General features: G+C 41.5%; 1 protein-coding gene across 1 annotated transcript in view; it reads left to right on the top strand.

Annotated features, from left to right (window-relative positions):
* LOC109985962 (transcription factor SOX-6-like) overlaps window positions 1-19,840 on the top strand; it is a 125,583-nt gene that overhangs the window by 3,697 nt on the left and 102,046 nt on the right. Inside the window, exon 2 of the mRNA XM_065956885.1 lies at window positions 18,151-18,220. The gene's annotated coding sequence lies outside the window, so the exon portion shown is untranslated. The remainder of the gene's footprint in view (window positions 1-18,150; window positions 18,221-19,840) is intronic.

The following is a 19,840-nucleotide window of genomic DNA, read 5'->3' as shown; positions in this document are numbered from 1 at the left end:
GAGAAATTTTTTGTCCCAGAAGAGGAAGATGCGGGCAATGCGGACCTGAGTGTCCCTGAACCTGACTCCCCTGCCAGCCAAGATGTTCATTTGGATAGCACGCCGTATTCACCTGAAGCCCCAGTGGCAACAGTAGACTCCTCTGAAGACCAAGATGCTCCTTCAGATAGCATGCAGTATTCACCTGAAGCCCCAGTGGCAACAGTAGACTCCTCTGAAGGCCAAGGTGCTCCTTCAGATAGCATGCAGTATTCACCTGAAGCCCCAGTGGCAACAGTAGACTCCTCTGAAGACCAAGATGCTCCTGCAGATAGCATGCAGTATTCACCTGAAGCCCCAGTGGCAACAGTAGACTCCCCTGAAGACCAAGATGCTCCTTCAGATAGCATGCAGTATTCACCTGAAGCCCCAGTGGCAACAGTAGACTCCTCTGAAGACCAAGATGCTCCTTCAGATAGCATGCAGTATTCACCTGAAGCCCCAGTGGCAACAGTAGACTCCTCTGAAGACCAAGATGCTCCTGCAGATAGCATGCAGTATTCACCTGAAGCCCCAGTGGCAACAGTAGACTCCCCTGAAGACCAAGATGCTCCTTCAGATAGCATGCAGTATTCACCTGAAGCCCCAGTGGCAACAGTAGACTCCTCTGAAGACCAAGATGCTCCTCCGGATATCCCAGCAGTTTCAGTCGTTGACACACTGAGCATGTCGTATTCATCTGAAAAGGATGAGTTCCCACTACCATCATATCCATTTAATACCTGCTCAGACTATTGCAAGTCATCAGATAGAGCATATAATACTTGTTGGATGAATGCAATATTACGAGCTGTGCAAAACCTCGACATTGTGAAGCAAAAATTGAGAAGTAGACCCAAAAATGATTTGGTAAGATTGTCAGAGACACCATTGCTTGCCAAGTTGTTTTTGGACAGCCTCTCTGTCCCTGGGAGGAGTTTCAGTTCAACAGAAATCGATCCAGTTTTGAGAGAAGTGTGCTTACAATCACGACCTTTGCACGAGTTGGGGGATCAAAATCATCCATTTGACTTAATACAGTCTTTACTGTTGTGGCTGGACAAGTGTGGGGTGCATTCAACAATTTACCTTAGCGGAAAAGACTGGTGTATTGACTGTGAATTCACTACAGTATGCACAGAAAGCCCAGGCCAGATCTACGTTTTACCACCAGTGGGTGCGCATATGTCGATTTCCTCTCTTCTTACATTTGGAATCAAGGAAAGCGAAAGCGGGGTGACATGTACCCGATGTGGCTCCCTTATGATGGTAGAAAGAAACTGGAATTGCCTAGACATTGTAACCCTTTTCTTGCCTCGAACCAACTTAGATGTGTTTGAACGTAGCAAACCTGTGATCCCATCTCATTATCTATATATTCCTGTAGACGATGAAAGATCAGAGTGTTACCGCCTGTCATCTATCATTTGTCACAGCAGCAGTAAGGACGAATGGGAGCACCTTTGGACGTACAGGTTCGATGACAATAATAACATGAACCTAGAAGATCAAAATATGACAGATGTTTCACAAGGCAAAAGGGAAATTGACTACGATGCAATTGTTTACTTTTATGAAAGGGAACCTAAGCCACGACACACTGCGACAGACAAGCAAGGGTTTGGAGATTAATTAAGTGCTTTAACATATCAGAGCAGAACTTTTAAGCAGTGCTGCCTGTGAGTATAAGCAGACATGAGCGCAGAGTTATCGCCTCGTGGTGGGAGTTTTCTCCGGGTGCTCCGGTTTCCTCCCACTGAAAACAAACATGCTAAGGTTGCATGTGAAATAAACTTAAAACAGAATAATACTTTATTACCAGTTACCTCAAAATCATTCTTTCAGAGTAATGGACAGCAACACAAATGACACAAAGATGCTGAGTCAAAATGACCAACCACCTGACACACCTAAAACAGCAGTGACAGACAAAAACATGAACAGTGATGTAACACAAAGAGAAGTGTCCAAGAGACTAATTGTGAGACCAAAAAGACTGATAGAAGAGATGTGAAAGAACAGGAAAAATAAATAAAGTTTTGATTCTGATACAGGCTGCGTTGTACTACCTGTCTGAAAGATGCAATATTTATGTTGAGATGAATATCATCTTCTGTTGAAAAAGGGAGATGTATTGATAAGTACTGTTAAGTACAGTGTTGCCACTAGGGGCAGTATGCGCATCCTGTTCTGGATGTTAGGATACTCGAGAAAGAGTCAATAAAGTTATTCTGACTACGCTACTCGGTGTGTGTGCTGCATATCAATACAACTTTATTGAGCCCCAGTTGCAGCAGCACATGACAAGTAGAAGAAGGTCAAAGAAAATAAAAATGTAATCAGAATAGATTAGATAAATAAATAGAAAATAGGGGGTATAATGTGAATGGTGAAGTGACAAGTGATGGTTAAAGTGGCTTGGCATGATTGATAGCAGCAAGTTATGTAATCAGCAGTGAAGAGAGGCAGTGTATTCACATTCTATTTGGTTGTGATTGTTTTGTGATGTACTTTAAAGTAAAATAAAAAAAAAATAAGAAAAATGTTGGGGCAGCTCCATATTTTTTTGACTGAGGTGGTCACACTGGGGCAATGACTTATGAGGGGATGACCTAAGTATGTGTGTGCAAACCCTTTAGTCATATTGACAATATGTTTTGTTTCTATGCATTTTTTTTTACTTCATTATATAAATCATCTGAATCTTTCCGTGCTGTCCCTGTTCTTATTTTAAGAAAATCTCTACTTTTATTTTACATAAGAATTCAAATATCTATTTATTTTATCTTCTGTTGAATGTTGATCTGTGAAAATTGCAAAAGTGAGTCAATGCACTCTGTTTTTTGTTTTCCTGGACTCGGTGAGGCCTTTTTTGTGTGGCACAGAGTGAATCTTGACTGGAGGAGAGAGAGGGAAGGTGCAGGCAGTTTGAACGTCTGAGATGGAGATATTTGATGGCTGAAAGAAAGGGTGAGCTGAGTGAAGGGAGGTATCAACAGTCGGTTTGATTTTTATCAGAAATCAGCAACACCTTGTTGTGCAAAGGAAGCACATACAGTTTGAGGATGGACTCGTCATGTTTCTCACTGTCTGTGGAACTATCTCCAACCACGGTGTTACCGTTTTAAGTGTTTCCACATGTTGTTGTTTCAAGATGTCATTCACCTTCATTGGGAAACCGTCGCTCCACCATTTTAAGCCTGTGGCCGATCTGTACAGTCCTAATTATTTGCTGTCGGGCTCTTTGAAAAAGACACCAGCCCCCAAATTGGACATGTGTTGTACAAACACAAATTAAACATTTAGCTGTAAGTATTTCTCCCTGGGTCCTAAGTGCATATTAGTCAGCCTATACTTATCTCTGGCCTGACGGCACACCCAAATTGCAGTGTTGCTGCAGAAAAAGAAAGGCTGAGGCCCTAGGAGAATGAGCACTTGAAGCACGCTGGCAGATGCCCATAAGTTTCTTAACCACAGTGCAATCTAAGGTGTGTGTGTGTGTGTGTATTATGTGTGTGTATGTGTTTTATTTCTTGATTGTTGACGTGAACAGGTCCATCAAATTTTCCTCTGTGTGTGGCCAAGTGTGCTCATGTGCAAATTGCCATTTAATCCAGTGAGTGAGTGCATTTGTAAGTGTGTATGTGTGTGTATGTGTAAATAGACGTGCATGTCTTAGTGTGTTTTAAGTGTGTGTTGTGCATGTGTCAATGTGTTCAAGGAATGTGAGTGCATGTGAAGGTGTGTTTAACTTACATGTGTGAGTTTGGTGTGTATGTGTGTGCTTTTTAGGTTTGTTTAAGGGTGTATGTGTAAGTGTGTTGTAATGTGCGTATGTGTACGTCGGCTTGTGTGAGTTTAAGAGTGTTTAAAGTTGTATGCACTTATAGATATAATGTGTTTTATGTGTGTGTTTGCATGTGAAAAACTCTTAAGGTGTGTGTGCATGTCTAAGTGTGTTTAAGGTGTGTACTCTGCATGTGGAAATGTGTTAAAGGAGAGCCAATAAGTTGTGTGTGTGTGTGCATGTGTGTGCATGTGTGTGTGTGTGTGTGTGTGTACACATGTACTTTTGCACAGCTGCAGATGAATGAGCACTTTTTTGTGTGGTGTGTCTGTGCATTATGTCTGTGAAGGTAGTTTTAATTCCTGCATACATGTTCGTTCTTCACTGTGTGTGTGTGTGTGCGTGTGTGTGTGTGTGTGTGTGTGTGTGTGTGTGTGTGTGTGTGTGTGTGTGTGTGTGTGTGTGTGTGTGTGTGTGTGTGTGTGTGTGTGTGTGTGTGTGTGTGTGTGAGATACGGAGAGTGTGTGTCCTGCTGGGTGGGCGTACGTCTCTGTGGCTCTGTCCTCTGTTCTCCACCAGCACATAACCTTGGAATCAGCGCTCTCGTTTTTTTTATCCAGAGCCGAGAATAACAAGCAGCCGCACTTATTCTCTTCTCTTCTCTTTCTCAATGCTCGGGCCAACATTTTCTCTCTGTGGCTGAATCTCCAGCACCTGCTCCCCACCAGCCAATAAGAAAGCGGAGAGCTTACCTGACACACCAGCACTACCTCACTCCTTCCTTCTCTCTCCTTCCTTCCTTTTTCTCAGGCCACACAGGGTGTGTGTCACCGTTGTGTGCAACATTAACAATGGCTATTATATACCTGCAGAAGACAAAGATTTACACTTGTATGGTTTACACAAGAGCCTTTGAAAAATGCCTGCTGATTTTGCCGATTGAGAAGGGTGGCTTAAATCCACATAAACTAAACCAATCGCACCTCTTATTTATAAACATGGTAGATTTCCTAAACAATAGTGATACCACAGCAACAACAAAACAAGTCCTAGGCTCTCAATATTGGGACATTTCTTGTTTTTAACTCACAAAATATGGAGACAAACTCCTGCATACTGTTTAAATTCCTTAAATATATTCTATCCCAATTTATTTTGCAATTTTGACAGCAGTCTCTTTGTCTTTGGTCACTGCAGCGATTGGTTAAAAGTATGTCAAAAACAATTTTTTAAAAGCTTAAGTACTTTTCGATAATGATCGATCATTAAAACAATGAAGATTAAAACAAGTATTGAAAATGTTGATGACGTTAATATGCTGCCGCTTTGTGAGTTTAAACAACTCTCCAAGCTGAGTTGCAAATATTACCAGGGACCTTTGCACGCTCTGAACGGGTGTTCTCGTCAGCAAGGTCATATTGTACCGTGTCATCGCTGAAATTCCTTCAAAGTTGTTTTATTGAGAAAGTGACAGTCTTACTGGACACAGGCCCTACATCTCATCCTGCTTTCTTAAAACAGTCAAGTGAATCATTCGAAGAAAAAAAAACAGTGACCCTGAACCAGATATTTCAGACATTATAGACATGGTCAATCCTAATGCTGATGGATTTTGCTTCAGAGGGTCATAGAGAGGCATCAATGTTAATTTAAGTCTGTTTCATAATTAGCTAATAACTCCTCACAGCAGCGTTATTTTTATTTTTTTTAAAGACAGAACATAGATTAATTAACTGGTTTGGATCTGAATACTCCAACAGAAACTTATCTCAAAAATGTCTGTTGCTTATGCAAAACCCATTACCTTCAAATGTTGTTATTCATGTCTACTGGCTCATGGAAATCCCATCATTGTAACTTTATGTTTCACTTTTATCAGAGTAAAAAAGACATAATTCAGATGTGTTTTTTCCTCTGTTGCACGTGATTTGCCGATTAAGCTTCGCCCGGAGCAAAGAAGGATACCTGGAGATACATCTGCCAATACAGTTGATTCTTTGCTCACTCAAAGGACATAAAATTAAAAGATTAAAGTGTTGTAGTTGTTCTCTTGGTTTCAGCCAATCAGAGTGCAGACTTTAGGTATTTCTAACAGGACTATGGGGTGACCAGGTGACTGACGCTCGCGCTCAAGTGGCTCTTTATCTGTCAGTCACGGCCTTGGATTGCAGCAGCAGCAGCAGCAGCAGCAGCAGCAGCAGCAGCAGCTGCAGCAGCAGCAGCAGCAGATGCTTTGGCGATTAAACTGCTGCTGCTGATTTTACAGAAAAGAGAAATCAAATGAAAGCATGTCTGTATGTCCAGGACTTTTCAAAGCTTCAGTCTTTTCTATTTGACTTCTCTCTCCTTGTATTTTTCTATCAAGCAGTCTTCAAATAGTCAGTTTTTGGTGGGTTTCTTCCTTGCTATACAGAAAAGTTCATGGAAATGTGTGCGATGTAAAGGGGCTCTCTTCTCAGTAACAGAACTATTCAGAATAAATGTACTAAAATAACTTGGCCTACAGTGTGCTTAACACGGAGCCAATATGGGAAAGTGGGTGTCATGAGCAAACATCTGCAGGTTTGGTTTATCCTGCTTAAGAACCAGATGGGTGGGGTTTGATATGTAAGACAATAAGAGTGCCTGAAAGTTTTGACAATCAAATGAAAGTGTTTAAAGATACATTGACTTGTCTTTTGTGGGGCTGACAGCCGAGGCTGACTCTTTCTGAATTGTCATGACACATTATAAACCCCACCCCTCAGGCACTCCCTGTGGGTTAAAACAAACAAAGAAATATTATTTGCTCTACCTATTGATAAAAGTCTGTTGTTAATGTTGCACGAAACACTCTCAGGTGCTTGTAAATGCTCATGCCATTTCTCATGAGACAAGTAATCTTGACAAAAGTTTTCTCCAGAGTCCTTGTAGTACAACACTGCAGCTTTCATTAGAAACCTTCAGCAAAAAACTGGTGTTTTAAAACCTGGAAAATAAGAACAAAATGTGCTGAAATGTTTGTGCTTGAGGATACAGCTTCCTGTGCTCTTCAAATGTGTCTCTTAAAGAAGCTGATGAAAGTGGCAAACGGCTGTTTAGACCACCAGAAGCCAGAAGCACCCGTTATAGTGCGTGCATGTTTTAGCTGTGATGCATTACACTCAAACAGCGTTGTAAAGAATACAATGAGTTTTAAGAGGCATAAGAAATGAGCAGGATGTACAGTCACACATAACTTGTTTTCTTAGCTCCATGTGCTCTATTATACGTGACTTAGTAATTGGTGCATTGTGTAAACAAGGTCGGATAGTAATTGGATGTTTCTGAAGTGGATCAGTAACATTGACAATAACTTCTTTCTGTACAGGCGACAGGTATCATGTTTTGATACAAAAATAGAGAATTCCTTTAATAAAACGGCAAAAGAGTTGTAGTGTTCTGCGTGTGACAGACTTATGTGCTGCTGCTTTTTGCCTCTTTTTGTTTTTACTGCCTATTATGGCTCCTTTTGACTGATTCTTTTGTAGGGACAGCTCAATGTGTGCATGACTAGTGTCCAAGACAAATATCCACAAGGAGACAATAGTGTATCATGTCATATCATATGGTATCTTAAGGTATTGAATCGTATGGCATCTTATGGTATTGTATGAAATCATATGGTATCATATTTAAAAGTGTCCATCAGCAGTTCATTACTATACTTGCATAACTGTGGGACTTTTTTTAAGGACAGATTACATAACAAATTGTACAAAATGAAGCAGCAGCAGCAGCTCTGATATCCTTAATTTTCTGACCTGTGAAAGAAAAAGTTACCCTATTTTCCCATGATGCAACTGAGTAGTGTCTTCAGTTGTACACTGGTGAATGCCCACATTTTGTTCATGCATCTAATTTGTGATCAACCTCGACAAGGCCCCTCTTCTCATGAGTTTTAATTTAGTGATGGAGCATGTTGATGTCTGTTCTCACCTCGACAAACAAAGTGCAATAGATCAATTGAGACGTTCAAACAGCTGCAAACAAGCCTAGTGTGATTGTTCTGAGCTCGTGTTTACACTGCTTTCATAATTTGATTCTGCTCCTCCCATCCGCCCAAGTGTCACCCTCCTCTTAAAGCGGGCTGGCTAACCTTCACTTTACTGCTCGTCGTGGTTTGGAGTAATGGGGCGTGGCAGTGTGGTGCGGGGTGCGAGGCCTCCGAAATGTCCCTGTGGTGAAGCAACGAGGGCCAAGATACAGAGGTCCCACCCACCAAAGCCGAAATCTGATTGGTCTCGGGCCAGCTTGTCTACGCAGGGCGTTGCCATGGTTTCCAGGCCGTAAAGAAGCCTTTAATCGAGCAGTTGTCATGATCAGATGGTGGTGAATGTTTTGGCTTGCAGTAGAGAGATGGAGGAAATGGTAAAAAAAAAGAGAAAGAGGGGAGCTGGGTATCTCAGAATAGAAATGTTCAGCTTGACGGACAGCTCTGAAAGCAGCCTGTCTTCATGAAACACACAGGTTCATTCCTTGTGTCATGAAGTTCCCAGGGCTGTACAGTGCATGGGAACGTATTCATACACGACATGCTGCCGACACGCTCCAGCCTCATGTCTATTTGTATAAATGGTATGCTATGTTCTCTGCACACTGTTGGATTAGCACAAGTGTGGATTGTGTTGTTCAGCGATGACGGGGTTTTGCAGAGGAGCGGCGCTGGCTCGGGTATCAAGCTGACGGTGCTCAGGCCTCAGGTTTCTGCCACGTAATCTAACACACTTTAGATGGTGGGAAGGATGGCAGCATGGTGGCCTGCTGACATTTGTGCCCGAGGGTTTCACACATTAGAAATGCAAGATACACGTCAAGCCTCTTAATATTTGGCTTTAAACAGTAGCATCGAGAGTTGAAAGTCTCATTAAGCAGCTACAAAAGTACTAGAGAGAAAAAAACTTTAATAAACACACAGCCAGTGTGGCAGGGCTGAGCTGCCTGGCTCTGCACAGAACAACGGTGCATGCAACATTGAGTGCGTGCAGAACCTGACATGTATGTTTGAGGCCGTCAGATTCAAAATTAAGAGAATTAAAGGAGGAAGCAAGAACCCTGGGGCCGAAAAAGTCATTGTATTTGGAAACTGATGGTGCTTTCACACATGCACACATCCTGAAATTGTACCAACAATTTTGGGGTGAGCTTGATAGCCTATGTGAATGGATACATTTTTCACTCGGACTCCCTGGGATAATTTACATGTGAAGTTGGGGTGAGCTGTTGTATGAAGGCAGCAGGTAATATTCAGAAAGATTTATCACAAGCAACTGTTGCATGACCAGCACGTAATCAAGCTTCTCTTTTCAGTGTGTTTTTCCCCCCATTTAGTTGACTCTGTGAATACGTCCAATTACACTGGGTCTTTTTTACATCATGTCTTGCCTCCTGAGACCACCGCGCCCTCTCCTAAGCCAGGCTTTCCTGAAATCTACTAGATATTTCCAGGAATGTATTTGTGAAAACAACATGAGTGATGCGTTTCAAAATGTTCTGCTATCCCAAGTTAATAAGAAGAAAACACTTTCACTCAGATGCCCCTTATTTGTTCCAAAGCTACAATTGCAATGCTGGCTATGTCTCTATAATGTTAGCAAGTCTATTATTATTACAGAACTAAACTCTGCCGTTAAAAAAAAATATCATAGCACACAAGACACTAAATATTGAGATTTAGTCTTGTGAGGCTTTAATAAATATGTGAGCTCTTGTGTGATTCTTTAGAAGAGATTTGCTGGCTCTTAACCGGAACCACCTGGTTGGAGTTTTTAATCGTCTTCTGTTGACATGATATTTTGGGAGCAAACATTGTTTTACAGTTCAGCCTGAGATGAGATGACACTGGAAACAACCAATCAGGTCAAACCCTACGACAGCATTGTTTCGAGGTAGTTCATTTGTCTTGGCTCTCAGCCGGTGTGTGTAACCACATAAAACAGTTGTTTGCCACAGCCCATGCAGTCCATGGTTCCCTGAAGGAGGGCCTGCTTCTACAGGGGAGAAAATCGCTGCCTCAGCAAGCTGTTTGGTCTCCTTCTCAAGCAGCTTACACTGTGTCTCCCTGTTTAATATGGGAAACATACGTAGGCTGGCCTGTGATGTCAATTGTTTTTGCTGGAGGCCTTCTATAGGAAAAATCTCATTTGCCTTTGTAAAGCACTGTAGTGAAAAGAAGCTTATGTCATAAAGACGCTATTGTGGCTGCTGCGGGGCCCGCCGTGTGTATGTGTGTGTGTTTGTCTTAAAGTGTCACTATACTTTGACCCATACATTGTGGATTTCACGTGTGTTTTCCTCACATTTGTGCAGGTTTCAATGGACAATGGATTGTGTGCCTGTTTGTTCCTGGCGCACACAAAGAGAGTTAAGCAGGGGCCTTTTGTGCAGGAGATTTATGAATGAGAGCTGCTATTGTAGCTGCCATAAATGATTACATATTCCTTCTGCCTGCCTCGCCTTTGATTTTATGTGCTGTTTGTCATTGTGCAAGTCTGAGACTTTTGCTGGTGGGTACGGTAAGGTACACAATAATAGTAGTGATGATGGAGGGACTTATGGTGTGTGTCAGCTGAAAGAAAATGAAACAACCCACCAATTTGACTTAACTCAAACACACATCTCATTTAAGCTCTGGAAACCCAAATCAACCTTACATCATACCAATGTGATAGAAAAGTCGATTCTCAAAAGTCTTACGACTAAGTTCAAGCAAATCTCCAAGTATTGCAAATTCGGTGTCTCTTAACTTCCAGATATTGGGTTAAAATAGGGCATTAATTAATCATGGCATATATTGGGCTATTACACAATTCATTTTGCAAACAATCATATGATTTTTTTTTACCTGGCGCATAGTTTGCATGTAGCATTACATTTAAATTTTGAGAACAAACAGAAATTGTGTTTTAAATGTACAATGCGTGAATAATAAAATGTTTTTCTCTAAATGGGGTCATCTAATCAAATGTAGTTTGTATGCTTTGTGCTATTCTATTGCTATACACAAGCAGTCTTTTGGTGTCTATTTCATTATTGGGCGGTTGTGGCTCAGTTGGTAGAGTCAGTTGTCTCTCAACTGGAAGGTTGGGGGTTCGATCCCTAGCTCCTGCAGCCACATTTCAGATGTGTCCTTGGGCAAGACTTATCCCTGAATTGCTTCCACTGCTTTGTTGGCGGAGTATGAGTGTATGAATGGGATCAGTGTGTGAATGTGTAGGTGTGACCTGCGGTGTAAAAGTGCTTTGAGTAGTCAGAAGACTAGAGAAGTGCTCTACAAGCTGAAGTCCATTTACCATTTACCATTCTGCCAATTTGTGTAAATGTGTAAATATTACTTAAAATAAAGCACTTACTCCATTTATTTTTAATATATAAGCTTAGAAATAATGTCCTCTTCTGATAAGCAGCTCCAAATCGAGCCGGGACACAAAATGTAAGTGGCATCATAGAATACCAAGAACTGTAAAATGCAGCTCAGTGGATATCGGATCAATGACCGTTAGCCATGTAATCACTCTTCAGGCTGGACCTCGCTGACAAGTGGCTGAGCAGAAGTTTGTTTCAGCCTCCAACAGGGCAACAAAACTGCAGTGGAATAGAAGAAGAAAAAAAAAAAAAACGATGGAAAAAATAAGTAAAGGGAAAAAGTTTTTCTCGTTAATAAATTTTGCATCACAGAAATGAAATATTAATTCTCCCCCCAAAAAACATGTGTGCAACAAGTAAGAACAGTGTTTGGAGGGGGAGTCTGGGTCTGGCAGAGGAGATAAACTTTATGTTTGATTTCTTTTATGAATACAAACTGTAAGCATATGGGGGGGAGGAGAAGGTTAGAATAAAATATGTAATATTTATTGCCTCTACAGTTTTTTCATTCCCATTGACCACCCCCACCACCTCCACAAGCCTCCCCTCACATTCAGCTACGTCTCCGGGCTTTACGGAGCAACAGATTTGTGCGCTGTCCTCTAAATCATTCCCCTCTCTCGCAGATTGCTCCCTGCTGGAATATTGGCCTGACAGCCGTTTTTTTTCTCTCCCTCCACTTCCCCAGTGGACTCATTTACATTTATGCACGCAGCAATTAATTACAGCCTGGCGCTGGCCTTGTAAATTAGAGGGAGCCGAGGTCGCCCTCATTATTGCCCCTGACAGTTAAAGCCTTGTTTGGGTCGTGACAGGGTTGACTTCAGGCGGGGACAGTGGGAGCTCAGCAGTGGTTGGCTGCTCTTCATACATCTGATATCACTTTGCAGCAAATGAATGAAATTGAATTTGCTTAATGAATTTGTTATTTTGCACATTCTATTTTTTTAAGGTAAAAAAAAATCGTAGCTTTTTTCTCTTTGTAGCAGGTCATCATTCCAGGCCTTTTGTTTCGTCTTTCGCCTAATGCCTTCTGTGTGTTTTGGGGGTCTTTCATCCAAATACTTGTTGAGGGGAGGGGGTTTTCTATAGACCCAGGAGTCAGGCAGGAGACTTCTCACGGTATTGGCCTTTTCATTTGAAGACGCTTCAACTTTTTCCGGCTCCTTCCCTCACAAGGCCCTTCTTTCTTCTCTGTCACGCAGCGATGTGTTTGTGCATACCTTACTAGCTCGACAAAAGAAGGGAGAGATCCTATTCACGTCTGCCTTTGACATTCACCTCTTGTTTTTACAATCTTTCCAAGGCGCGCTGTTTGCACAGTGGAACAGGCTTTGTCTTGAAGGAGCGAGACAATAGCGAGAGCAATAATGTAATCTCCTCGGGGTAGAGGCGAGCAGAGGGGTGAGGTTTAGATGTATGTGCTGGCGCTTGCCCCTACCAACCCTCTCCCGCCCTCCCTCCCTTTGCTTTAGCTATATTTCATGTTAGCAGCGACTTAGGAGAGAATACATGTTGTCACTTAAGCCTCTGTAATGTTCACCTAGCTCTTTTGTGAAAGGAACACAAAGGCTTTTCACTCATGCAAACATCCCCTTCCCTGGTTCCTCTTATTAAAGGTGTTCTGAGAAGCGGGTTGCCCACCCACACGCATATCTGCAACACTGTCTTATCTATCATCACAAACATAAAACATTTACAATAGAACATCATCTTTCCCTAATCTTAAGCAATTTTATCAGCCTGAACCATTGGGTGTGTATAAATATAGACAGCAAGTCGTTGTGTCCTTCCGTTGTTAGTGAAGCCAAAATACCCCTCACACGGTATTTTTTTATTTTACAAGTTTAAAAAAAAAAAAATTGCAAAGTCTCACGTTGATTCCATCGTGATGTTTGCATATAATTGAAGTAGTAGTGAGGCCGACTGCAGTATAGGATACCCCCTGATGGAGTCTAGACCCTGGTGGTGGTGATGGAAGTATGCAGGATGTGATGAGGAGGGGGCTTCTCAGGAGCTGGACACTGTAAAGATGAATGCATGAGTCTGTGATGGAGGAGGGTCGCAGCGAACAAACTGAAAGAGAAAGAGAGGAGAATGAATTTTAAAATTTGAGCGCAGCAGCAGGACGATTGGTGGATAGAGGTCATTGTGGAATCCCGGTTGGTTAAGCCCTTAAAGAGTAAAAGCCCCTAATCAGCTAATCATCTGAGCAGGAAGATCGAGGGAGAGAGGGAATAACATGAATGAATGATGACTAACCAATAAATGAGTATAAGTTTGTTTTACTTGAACTTATACTGAGCTTCATTTTGACGAGTATTTCAACTTTGTAGCTTGGCCTGTCTCTCATCTGTTAACATGGAGGAGTCGGGTTTATGGCCTAAACTGCAGCCAGTCAGCAGGGGAAGCTCTGCAATACCAGGGAGTATTTTGGCTTCACTCCCAGGTAGCTATTGCTCTGTATAGTCTATGGCCTAAACCCAATTACACATCAACCCAACCAATCATTCATCCTTGGACCTGTATATGATATCTATCATGTCATGCCTTTTTTCCTACCTTTGAATGTAACAGTCCTGAAAGATTTGACTGCTTTGTCTGCAGAAAATGTCAGAAAACTTTACCCCGGTATATTCGCTGTGTTAGGTATATAAAAAACCTTTGGCAGTGAATTTCATCAAGACTGAGTAAATATGCTGTATATATTTGTCAAAGCAAATTAATACTAGATGCTAACTACTTATTTATTAGCTATGTGTATTCAACGAACACAACGTTTTGAGCCTGACTCGGCTCTTCCTCAGGTAGTGACCTCTGAACCTTCCCATTTGTTCATCTATCAGTCGTCAAAGTGTGAAATGCGGTACAATATTAGAGCATAATAACAGGGAGACACATTGTTTGCCTGCAGCCCTACAGAGAAAACTCTTCTCACTATCTGAGAATCATTATTTGGCCTGTTCAAAATGGCCAGCACTCCTCTGATAGCAAGTGTGTGCTATCAGCTCATCACGTATGGGTCAAGTGAACCTCATTCTGGTTTAATTGCCCATATGATTGGTTGGAAGCATACTCTGTTTCCTATGGTGCAGACATGGAAGTGGCAGCGCGGAGCCTCATGTGGTGCTAAGCTCATTCAGAGAGCTTCTGTCTCATAGAGTTCCATTGTTCTTACTCCAGAGTGTCCGCGTCTGCACAAGTGGCATTGACAGCTGCAACAAGACAACATTTGGGACAGTGCTGCATATCTTGTTGTGTGAATGTGTGCATTCATTGTGCAGGTGCAGCCCTCTTTCTTTATAATACACAGCATACCTCCTTGGCTTGCGTCGTATCTTACGCCGAGAGGTCGTATTACTTCTCTTGTATTACTATCTGTAAGGCTATGATGTTCCGGCTTGGCTTTCTCCAAAAGTGAGTCTCTGTCCTTTCGTTTAGCCGCTCGAAGGGATTTTTCTGCCGCTGGCTTAACGGCAGGGTAACATGTGCTGTTTTACAGCTGTTGGACAGAGGGCCAAAAAGGTAGCTGTTACTTCCTGCAGTTGTCAGAGGAAAGATGGAATGACTTTATAGTGTTGCTCATGTCAGCCCCCTCCACATACACAGACCCAGACCCAGTGACTTTGAAAATTACAAAAAGAGAAATAACACAATTTGTGTGTTTTTAAAGAGTTTGAATATAAAGAGGAAAGAACAAGCGCAACATTTACACACCAAGAACAAATGTGGGCTTGCTGTCTAAGAGAGAGTCTATATATGAGTCTCTTTGAGCACGGACTGCTTGATAACTGAACTAGTGTTTCCACAAACTCCTGAAAATGTCCTGCCATAATAATTCCTGACAAATGGCTGGTCACCCGATCCAAGTTGCCAGCCCCCTTACATTTCTGCATGAAGTTAGGGTTAACTGATATGATTATGTTGCGAGTATGTTCTTTACCATTCATCTATGGATACAGTGAATAAGTCTAATTGTAGCTTGGATATAAAGGCAAGAACTGTTTTCATAGCATCAGACTCTGTTGCTATGCTTTGTCTGCCATTTCCCCGATCTTCTATTTACGTCATGTCCTTCCTCCTGAGAGCCCCCTGTCCAGTCTCCCCCCGTGAGGTACATATTTCAACTAGACCCCCGTTACTCCCAAGAAGGGCATCCCTCTATTTGTCAGGTAGTTTTGTCAGTGGCTTTTTTTATGACTTTTTAGAATCAAAGTTAGGATAAAAGTGCTATCATTTTTGATGATATCAGCTTGCCAATATGGAAATTTACAAAATGATGTACTTCAAAATATTTCGTACAGGCTCTAGAGGACGCAACCAAAAAAGTTGCATAGATAGTTAAATACCTGTCATGCTTTATATAATAAAAAAAAGCTAATATATGTGAGGAATAAATTCATACATCTTAATTTGACATTACAGTTTGCTGAAATAATGAAATAGTCATTTTTAGACAACATTTTAACTGAAAGCAAAGCGGATGATGATACGTAATAAACTATCAAACTCTACTTTGTCCATTTTTTTGTCCCTGCTTTGAAAATGCAAATACAAAAAAAGGTTCACACAGAGTTTAAATGCACATGTAAGAGCTTGAAAAAGTACTGAGGCAGGTATTTAAATCTGTATTCAGAACTCTGTGGCCACACCCTCTATAACTGCATTATGCAAACACTCAAACGCTGCACACAGATAGTTACATAAATACATTTATTATAAATTACAGTGTTTTCCTCGTCCTCCTTGCACCCTCCCTAATCCTATTAAAGTGCACTCTATGAATATAGATGTATTTACATGTGTTCATGTCAGCTGGTGCAGAAATGTATGATCTCTTTTCTGCAGGATTCTTGCATGTAAGTGTGTCTGTGTGTTCTAGCAGCAACTCTCCTCTACTGGGCAGCCAGCTGTCTCACTGATTACCCAGCATCCTCCAGGTGTCAGATCTGCCATCTGCAGATGAGTGGCAGGGCGTGTGGAGCAAAGGAATGGGGGGTAAAGAGGGGGGTTAAAAAAAAGGAAAAAAAAAGGAGAGGAAACAGAATAACTGGTTCTGCAGACATCTGGAACGTGTTCAGACGGGCCATCGAAAGCCGCAGAGTGTGAACGGCGCTCAGGGGATTCCTCCTCGCAGTCATTCGATTAAGACGGTGGCTTTCGGCTAACTTTAAAAAATTAAATAAAATTCTTGTGCAACTCTGCTCTTTTTGAAAATGAAAGAAAGAAAGAAGTTGCATCTTCAAGAAGTGTTTACAGGGATGTTCCACACAAATGTGTGTTTTTTGCCGACTATTTGTTATCATTATTATTATCATGAGAACTTCTTAGTGCACAAGCCTTTGAGTTGCGGTCAGAATTGCGCTTAATTGTGCCCTGAGAGAAAAATGCATCCAAAGGAGAATCATTTGCTTGATTAAGGACATGAATAAAAGATCAGACATGCCCAGTGTTGGCTTTTTTCTTCATTGTTCTCAATTAGCCTCAAATGGTGGAATCAAAGGCCGGTTTGTTTTGCTCTTTGTACGACTTAGATGTTGTGTTAAGGCGCCTTCATGATGCATAGCGTCAGAGAAGTGCTGCTGCGCGGTGTTTTGTTGCATGTCTGTAGAAACGCCTCTTTCTTTAAGAATCTACCATCTACCCCGTACAGTTCTTTCTTTGATTAGCAGCCTTCCACTGTCTCTTAAGACCACCCCCGTCCTCTCTCTTAATTTGAGGCCCGCTTACTGCACTCCGTCCTGATCTCGCTACCTTTAAAGCTCTTATCGGCAGTTTGACCTCTTTGATGTAGTTATTTGTTTCCTCTGACCCCCTGGTTTTGCAAATGGCTGTTTGTGTTGTGTGACTGTGTGCGTGTGAGGCTATAATAAGGTTGACCCCAGGTTAGCTCTCAGAGTGGTCCGGTATAGCCACAGAATCCCAGGAATGACTCTGATGAGAGCCTTTTTTCTTTTTTACTCTCACTGAGATCAATTTTTGAAAGCAAATATCAGGCATCACTAACCGTATTAGGAGCGATTGCGGCCAATTTTTCCACTTCAAAGCCTCGTACAAGAATCACGCTGTTTGTGGTTTGTTAGCCTCGGTTGGCTCGGCTCACAGAGGATCTCTGTTCTGTCCTGAACATCCAGTGCAGGGGGACCTCAGGTGGGTCCAGAATGGATTTGGTCCAGAAACACTTTACAGTTTAAATTTCCATACTTTGTTGAACCTCGTTTTGTGGACGGGATGTGGACAATTTGAATAGTGTTCGTTGAAACATATCCTGATTCCAACGGCAACACGCTCTTCCATTAGAGGGGCTCAAACATTACAAACAAACACTTTCTTACCTTCCACTGGAGACATCTTTATCTGACTTTTCCTGCGACCCAATATCATGGAAGTTTGTTTGAATGTTTGAATGTTTGAATTTGTTTGAGTGGTTAAATTGAAAAACTGCGACTTCTCTGTGAGGAGACTTTTTTAATGGCTTATGTGAAAAACTGAATTGAATACTGTGTCACTATGTGACATGGAAAAGCAAACAAGAACATCAGTAGCGAGATTGACTACTATGACATTGTAATTTTGAGTGTCTGTACGTTGCCAACTTATTAATGTTAATAAATCCATTCTCCCCCGTACTAGTATACCGGGACAAGGAAAGTAGTCCAACTAAATCTGTGGATCGACTTAACTGTGCATGTAAGCGCATTGACTAGCAGCCATAATATGTAAAACTAGGATCAATGTTTTAGAGCAAAAAAAACACTTATATGTGACAACAAATGATAACAAATGATAACAAATGATGGTATCACATAGATATGCTGTCTTATTTGCTTTCCAATGCTATTTTTTTTTTTTATCCTTTTCTGATGTTGGTTTTAGTATCAGAAGAGCTCTGTCTATCTCCAAAATGGTGTGAAATCTCCCTCTAATTGATTTATTTCTTCTTCTTCTCTCCTCTTTTTCAGGTGATGTTCATGAATTTTAAAATCATCCACAAGTGAGAAGAGGGTGTTGGAGTTGAAGTCTCTTATTTCCGTAAGTTTCCACTTATTGATTCATGCAGTATATCTTTTCATCGTACGCTGAACCCAGGTTTGGCTCTCTGGATGATATTCTGTAACACATGGCGCATAAGGAGATTTTTGAATGAAAACACATATTTGGTTCTTTAAAGTGAAACAGAGCAAGATTTGTTAGTGTTTGAATTCCTTAAGTTGTGTTTGCAGAGCAGCAAACAAACTAGCGTGTGTGTGTGTGTGTGTGTGTGTGTGTGTGTGTGTGTGTGTGTGCGTGTGTGTGTGTGTGTGTGTGTGTGTGAGAGTGAGCAAACGTGTCCATATCCACTGCCTCTCTCCTCTCCATGGGCACATACAGAACGCTTTTGATTTGTTTCACAGCAAATGCAGACCTCCAATCGGGTTAGTATTCTGCCCTGTGCACCCTCAATAGCTGCTTTCACTCGGGTGAAGAAAGGGCTCTTTTAAAGACTCTTACAGGCATCACTCCAGGAGCCTTTCAGCGCCGGGACCTACAGTATGCCTTTTAATGGACTTTCACTCTGTGAGCAATAAAGATTATAACTGGAGTCAAATAGTGTTGTAGGTAACACTAGCCCAAATTAAGCTGGCGAGGCTGCAGCGGACAATCTTGATGGTTTGAGCAGAGACACATGAAATGTACAGATGGAAGTGGTTGAAGAAAAGAGTGATCTGACCATCTGGCTAATCCGCCTGTTTAAGAATACGTATTAAGGCCCTCTCTAGTGGCCCTCGAACCAGGCCATAGCCAGGTCAACAAGCGGCCTGTTTGATTCTCAGTGGCAGAGTGGACAGTCAAGGTGTGTTTCCTTGAGTGTAGTAATCTCTGTCCTGCTGCTTAGTCTCTGACCTGCAGGCAGTTTGTAGCACAGACTTCTATTGAGTGTTCACAAAATAATACTGTGAGAGGTCACTGGTGAGGAAAGTGAGAGGGAAGCCGGAATCATTCTCAGGCACAACATTTGATTTATTATGGTTTACTTCTGGTATTATTAATAAACTAGTTAGAGCAGATAATGTTGGTGGCACATTTCTCAACCAATGAATGCTAGTTGCTAAAGAGTATTGTGCATTGGGCATAAGGGCATTGTGGTATACAGGATTACGAAGGACTATGGAGAATACTATGAAGTATTTTGTAAATCCGCAGATTCTGTTTGTGGTTAATTTGATTTGGATCGTTTTTGTTCGACGGGATTGAAAGTTTCTGCATGTATTTGTTTTGTTCGATACAAATACCTAAAATGTTTTGTAGCTATTTGTGGATTTAGCCAATAGCAACACTTAAATGATCTGATCAGGATGGATGCAAGTTTTTTTCTGTGTTGTAATATTATTTATTATTAATCCATCTTCCCGTTTTTGATGCTTTGGAAGATTATATTTTATGGCTGGACGGATGTCAAATAAGACAAACAAGCAATTATTAATATAGACCTCGTACATTTCTGTGTTCAGCCTAACTTGTGCTTTGTTGGAGGAAATAATTGTTTCGGGGAAAACCGGATCGCCGTGTCCCATTTTTAATTCCATCAAACTCCCCTAATTTCATCACTTCATCTGGAAACCTGAAATCACATTATTGTCTCTTTTAACATGCAGTCGCTTTTCAAATCTA

This window comes from Labrus bergylta, chromosome 7 (assembly GCF_963930695.1).
Source record: "Labrus bergylta chromosome 7, fLabBer1.1, whole genome shotgun sequence".
NCBI lineage: Eukaryota > Metazoa > Chordata > Actinopteri > Labriformes > Labridae > Labrus > Labrus bergylta.
The sequence above is the reverse complement of the archived record's forward strand: the minus strand, read 5'-3'. Positions and strand labels throughout refer to the sequence as shown.